Source organism: Solanum verrucosum, unplaced genomic scaffold, assembly GCF_900185275.1.
Source record: "Solanum verrucosum unplaced genomic scaffold, falcon-dt-bn FXZP01000165.1, whole genome shotgun sequence".
NCBI classification, from domain to species: Eukaryota; Viridiplantae; Streptophyta; class Magnoliopsida; order Solanales; family Solanaceae; genus Solanum; species Solanum verrucosum.
This window is the reverse complement of record NW_026020340.1, coordinates 2,094,887-2,101,418: the sequence shown is the minus strand read 5'-3', so window position 1 is coordinate 2,101,418 and position 6,532 is coordinate 2,094,887. Positions and strand designations below refer to the sequence as shown.

The following is a 6,532-nucleotide window of genomic DNA, read 5'->3' as shown; positions in this document are numbered from 1 at the left end:
ACATTAGGTTTGATACATATCACATAGCGGGATACATAGCGTTGTGCACGGGATACATTAGGTTTGATACATTCCACATAGCGGGATTTATAGCGTTGTGCACGAGATACATAGCGTTTGATACATTCTACATAGCGGGATACATAGCGTTGTGCACCGGATACATAGGTAAATAAGGGATTTTTGAAATTTTTGAAATAAGTAGGGATAAATGGATATTAAGGTAAGTAAAAGAGTGTAGTTAAGTAATTTGTCAATTTTATAATTAACATATACAAGTCTAAGGGAAAATAATTATTACTAGTTATGACATTATGCTTTATGTTTCAAGTTTTAACATTAAACAATTACGGGCTATAATATTTGTTAAATTAAAACACTTTTCTTGAATTGAGGATATATCGGAAACAACGTGTGGACAATTTTTTTTTATTACTATTATTATAAGAGATTATCTACATGAAAAAATTAAGTATTGATCAGTGGATTACTATACTTGAAATGATAATTGGACTCTCGTTTCTTTTTCTCTTTTCAATAAAGACAAGAATAATCTTATTTTTAAAGACCACATAGTATACAACAATCCGTTGTAGTCTAGTTGGTTAGGATACTCGGCTCTCACCCTAGAGACCCGGGTTCAAGTCCCGGCAACGGAAATTCTTTTGTTTCTTTTTACGAACCTCCAATGTTGACCGATATAGCTAAAATCCTCGATCCGCCTTATATGTACAACCACATGAATATATATATAATTTAGTACAAACACTCTATACGGATAACCAAAACTTTTTTTTATGAACCTTCAACATTGATTCCTAGAGCTAAAATCCTTGATCCGCCTTATGTGTAAAATCACATGACATATAATTAATTTAGTATAAACACTCTATAAGGATTACCAAAACTTAATTACATTAAACACTTAAACAATTCATCTAAATGATTCTTCTTCTTCTTCTTCTTTTCAATCAGTGTTCGATATCCGTATTGGATTCCAATTAATCCGTATTTGCGCCGAATATGACCCATTTGGAAAAAAACTCTTAAGAAGGATTTTTCTATACTCAGGACAAATCGAAAATTCTAGTTAAGGAAGAAGCACCCATCGACAAATCCATTGCAATTTTACTTGATTCATTTGAGATTCACTTAATTATAATTATTATCACAAGTCATATTCTTGAATTATGTTAAAACACAATAATATGGTGAACCAATTTTGCTTCTTTGTTTTCGAAATATATATTATGTTAGGAAAAAATGAATTGTTTTTAATTTGATAAAAACAAAAATAAAACAAATATAATTTCGAAATGGACAATACAAGAGTATTATATGAAAATGTAATTAAGTCATTAATAGATGATTATAACATATAAACAACTAATGTTATTAGAGCATCCAGGCTGTTACCATGTGATTAAAGATTCTAAAGTGATAATATTGTTAAGGATAATGTTCTTTCAAGGTTTGATTCATTGCTAATAATTACTCGTTCCGTCAACTTTTATTTGTCCACTTTAAATTTTGTACACTTTTTATGAACTAATATCATCACGATATTCATATTACTTGATATATAGTCAGTCTTATGTCTTGAGAAATAAGTAATTAATGTCGAGAATAAAATAAAAATATTTTTTAAAAAAGTAATTAATACTTAAAGTACTTACCACTTCACGACAATTGATATTATACCGAACATAAAAAGCACAAATGGACCACAGAAAAAATAATCTACTTATAACTAGACTAGAATTATAATTGGTCGGTCTGCATGCCATGTCCCTAATAATATAAAGATTTTTATATGGTAAATATATTCCATCATGTTGTACTAAAGGTAATTTATGATTTTAGTCAAAAAAAATTAATTATTTTATTTTTATTTATATCTTAAGATATAATATCTCTTCATCGTATATTTACTTTAAATCATAATTTTTCAAGAACAATTACTATTACTAGTAAATTGAAAATTTTAAAATAACAAAAAATAATTTGAGACATCTAATTGCAATTTTTATTTTTATTTTCAATAAAGAAATCTAACTATTGTGCACGTGTTGAGAACTGTTTTCCTGACTTTTAAATAATTAATTGTTCTGAATATTGTCAGGAAAAAAATGATAATATAAGTAGATGAGAAAACTTTGACTATTATTAGCTGAGGTGCATTAATTCCAGATCTAGTACAAAGGAAAAATGTGTGTGTTTTTAAAAAATAAAATGATTTAAAAAAAAAGTATATGTGAGTTTTAATTTATTTAGGCCAAATTCATCGATAGCCTCCTAAAGTTGACACAAAATTTCACTTAGACACCTTAACTAGTTAATATTCATTTTAGACACCTCAGGTAGAATTTCACTGTGTCATTTTGATACTTTTCGCTGACATGACATGATAAGTGTAATGCACCCAAAATTAACGCGTGAAGGGGTACAGACCATTGTACATATATCACACCCATCAAGTTCATATACGCATATATTCATTCTAAACGAGAGGGACTATAATGTATAAATAATACATAGCATTCGTATCTGTGCTCCTTTTATAGTTTTATTCCTTTTGGAGGCATTGTAATATTAGATACACAATTAAAAAGCATGAAATTGATAACATACAAATTAAATCTACAAAAAAAAATAAAATGGAAATCTGAATTTAATAAAAACCCCAAAAAGAAAAAAAGTAAAAGAAGAAATTAGGGGTAAAGAGGAGGCGCCGGAAAAGTTTGGAAGAATGAGGAAGAAGGGGTGGGATAGTTTGGTGGGGTTTTAGAAACTAAATGCTTTTATTTATTATTTTTGGCTGAAAATTAATTTTTCCTTATAATGTATTTTTAAAGTATTAATTTGTACTTAAATATCACGTGTCTTTCCTTAATTAGCCATTATATTACATTATTCGCGAGTGTGTTACACGCACAGTGTAATTTTAGCGGATTGTCAAAAAAAGTGTCAAACTGACACAACGGGATCCTACATGATGTGTCTAAAATGAACATCGTCCAGTTGAGATGTCTAAGTGAAACTTCGTGCCAACTTTAGGGAGCCACCGATGGATTTGACCATTTATTTATGATGTTTGATAAATATATATATATATATATATATAACTAGCCATCGCTAGTTATTCACTGTTTTTTATGTTTGAATTATATCTTTAGTTTTTCAATATGTCTTTTGCATGCTATTTTCTACGTCTTAAGAAAAAATCTTTACTTGAATTCATGTCAAGTCTCGAGTTTCTAATCAATATTTTTATTTATGATGTTCAAACGAGGGATTTGATGCAATTTAAATTAACTAGCAGCAATGCCATAGCCTATAATACAATAACTTTCCGAAGGACAAAATAAGTTCTTTAATTTCCGAATAAGAACAAAAAATTGAAATGAATTTGGTTCAATATACTTGCCCCATTATATTTTTGGAAAAAAATAATGAAATGAACACTTCTCATTCTTTGAAAATGACATAATACCAAATTCATTGCAAAAGAAGATAATATAAATTGTAATAGTCTTAAATACCCAACCATAAGTTTTCTTCCCTTTTTTTTTTTTGGTCTTTTTATATGAATTTATAAAAACCTAATCATTCTGTTACTTCTTTTAACTTTATGGTTTTTCAAACGATATTCGAAACTCATATATATGAAACATAATTAAATTTAAATTTTCATATTATAGAACTCATTTATAAAAGTGACGTATCTTCCTTAAACCCCGTTCATAAGATTACATCAGATATATTATTGGTGATGATGTTAAAGCACATCATTATCATATTTGGCAAGAAAACAATATCACTTATTAAAATAAAAGAAAAAACTAACAATTTTGACTGGCACATTATGGCTTGCTCTTGACAATTTGATTAGTTAAAAAATTGATGGAGAATTTTATGTCATAATTATGTTGATTGCTTGAGTGTAGTGGATACTTATTTATTATGTTAAATGTTAAAAGTTATAATGATCCATTCTTTTGTTAGGTAGCATTTAAAAACAACATATTTTTATAATCAAGTTTTCTTTCTATTTGTTGACATGTTGGACCCATTTGCCTAACACTAACATTTTCTCTGATTTTGGGAGCAATAAGTATTCCTTCATTTTTAATTGAAGGTTTGGAGTTCGAGTATCTTTGTTAAGGAGTGTTTTATTCTCCAATATAAAACTTTTCGACACAAATTCAAATTTAGTCGGACTCCAATATAGATCACGGACACAGGATGAAAAAAAACAATTTCTAAGATTTTATTTTGATCTCAAGTAGAAATATTTATAGTTTATATAAAATATTTATTCACATTAAGTGTTTATAATAAATCAAGTAAGATACATATCTTGAATATAAATTTATCATTATTACTTTAGATTATGGCTCTTACAACATGTTTGATCAAACATATTAACTCTTTTAGATAAATATTTTTTTTGTAAATTTAATAAATATGTTTAGCTTTTCGAAAGCGGGGTAAATATCTATTTAAATTAAATTATTGATTTAATGAAAATATCGAGTACAAATAAATATTACTTATTTTTTTAAAAAAAGAAGAGAGGATGATCTATACTTGAGTGATTTCTAAGTTATCTTGTGAAAGTTAATGAGATAATTATATAATGTCAGATGAAGAATCAATAAACTATGATATGGTCCAAGTGGTCAAAGATTTAATTTATTCAATATTTTTGGAATTCTTTAATTTATTTTCTAGTCAAACTCACTCCTTATTTTAAGTTATATATAAGTTAAAAGTGCCAATCTACATGTGTTACGCCGTTTTTAAAAATAGTTATCTTTTATTATTTATTAATTTTAAAAGTTTAATATATATATTTTATTTTATTTTATTACTATCAGTTATTGTCTTGAATATTACAAACACCTTATTTATTATGTGATATTGTGGCTATTTAAATAACTAATAAAGGGTAAAAAAGTTGATTATAAAAATATTAATTACTTTAAATTTTTTGAAAATAGTTGTAATATTCTCTATAGTGAGTTCATGTTATACATATAATTTTTTGGAAGAGAAATGCTAAATGGCTAGAAATTTTAAAAAACTATAATTTTTTTTTTAATTTTAAAATAAATTGATCTTTTTTTCATTTTTTAGTTAAAAGGTAATAAAGTTAAAAGGGTAAAAATGTTTAAAAAAGTAAAATAACATAGGTAAAACACCATTTTGACTAAATTCTGGCCAAATTTTCTCATCAATTTTTTTTTCTTTTTGAAAAATGAAATAAAATACTATTACCATCTAAATCAACTTAAGTTTCTTGACCCAAAAATGTTTAAAATGCAATTAAATTGTGCAATTAATTGACTTTTTACGAACTCCAAAAAGTCTTGGAAAAGACATCCAAATTTTAGTTTATTTACAACTTTGGAATTTGTAGTTTTAATAGTGAAGTTTTTGCCACTTTTACAACTAATTTGATACTCTTTTTTTTATGCTTTAATTCAACTTGGAATTCTATTTAGTGACTCAAATAGAATTTCATTCTACATTTTATTTTATTTTTTTGATACAAAGAGTTTTATTCTTCATTCCATAAGACATTAATTGACTAATAAAAACTTTGGATGCTCCTTTTTTTTAAAAGTTCATATTACTTTTTTCCTTTTTTGAAGTGGAAGAAATTTTTAATAAAATAAAATAACTAAAAATTATGGACCCTCCATTCAGAAAGATCTTTTTTGTTTTCACTATAACCCTACTATTTTTATCTTGACCATTTATGTTATGGAAGATTTCTAATTCATCCCTTGAACCTAAAAACAATCTACTAATTTTTTTATTTATTTCTCGAACCTAAAAATAATCTATTAAAGCTTTTTTGATTTTGTTATGGTATTTTTCTTTTCTTGAATATTATCGATCTATCGTGAAATAACTATAAAATCTACAATGATTCTGGTTAACTTGGATGTTCCTAGAGTAAGAAAATATCTTTCAAAAATAAAATCAAAATTAAGAGTAAAAAATGAAATTTTAAAGTTAAATTATTTTCATTTGTAGAAATATGACACCTTTTATTTTTGTACCGATTAAAAAAGAAAATATACCATATAAATTAAAACAAAAAGTAGACAAATTTCATACCTTGAGCTTGAAGCCTTAAATTCACATTTTTTCCCAGTTAAAATCGAAAATATCTCAATCATCCCACGATAGTCCATGATTAACCCCATTATTATTATTTTTTATTTGATTTTCTACTCGATGTTTAGAATACACATTAGAATCGAATACTTCCAACAAAATTTTCTCCGTACTCAGACTCGATTAATACCATTATGTTTCACTAGGGAACACCAAAGATCTTTCCATTTACTAATACCCCGTAGGCCCTTTCTTCAATCTTCACATTTACCAGCAAAAATGAAAGGAAAAAGAATCACTGGGGTCCATTTCCAGTTAGCGACAATGGGTTGGGGTGGAGGTGACTAAGAAATACTGCTGTGAGTGACAGGAAGAGAAGACTTAAACGTAGTAATAATTGCAG

General features: G+C 26.5%; 1 non-coding gene across 1 annotated transcript; it reads left to right on the top strand.

Moving 5' to 3' along the window:
- Positions 1 to 586: 586 nt before the first annotated feature.
- TRNAE-CUC (transfer RNA glutamic acid (anticodon CUC)) lies at positions 587 to 659 on the top strand. Its single transcript has one exon. It is a non-coding gene; the product is annotated as a tRNA-Glu (tRNA).
- The last annotated feature ends 5,873 nt before the right edge of the window (positions 660 to 6,532 follow it).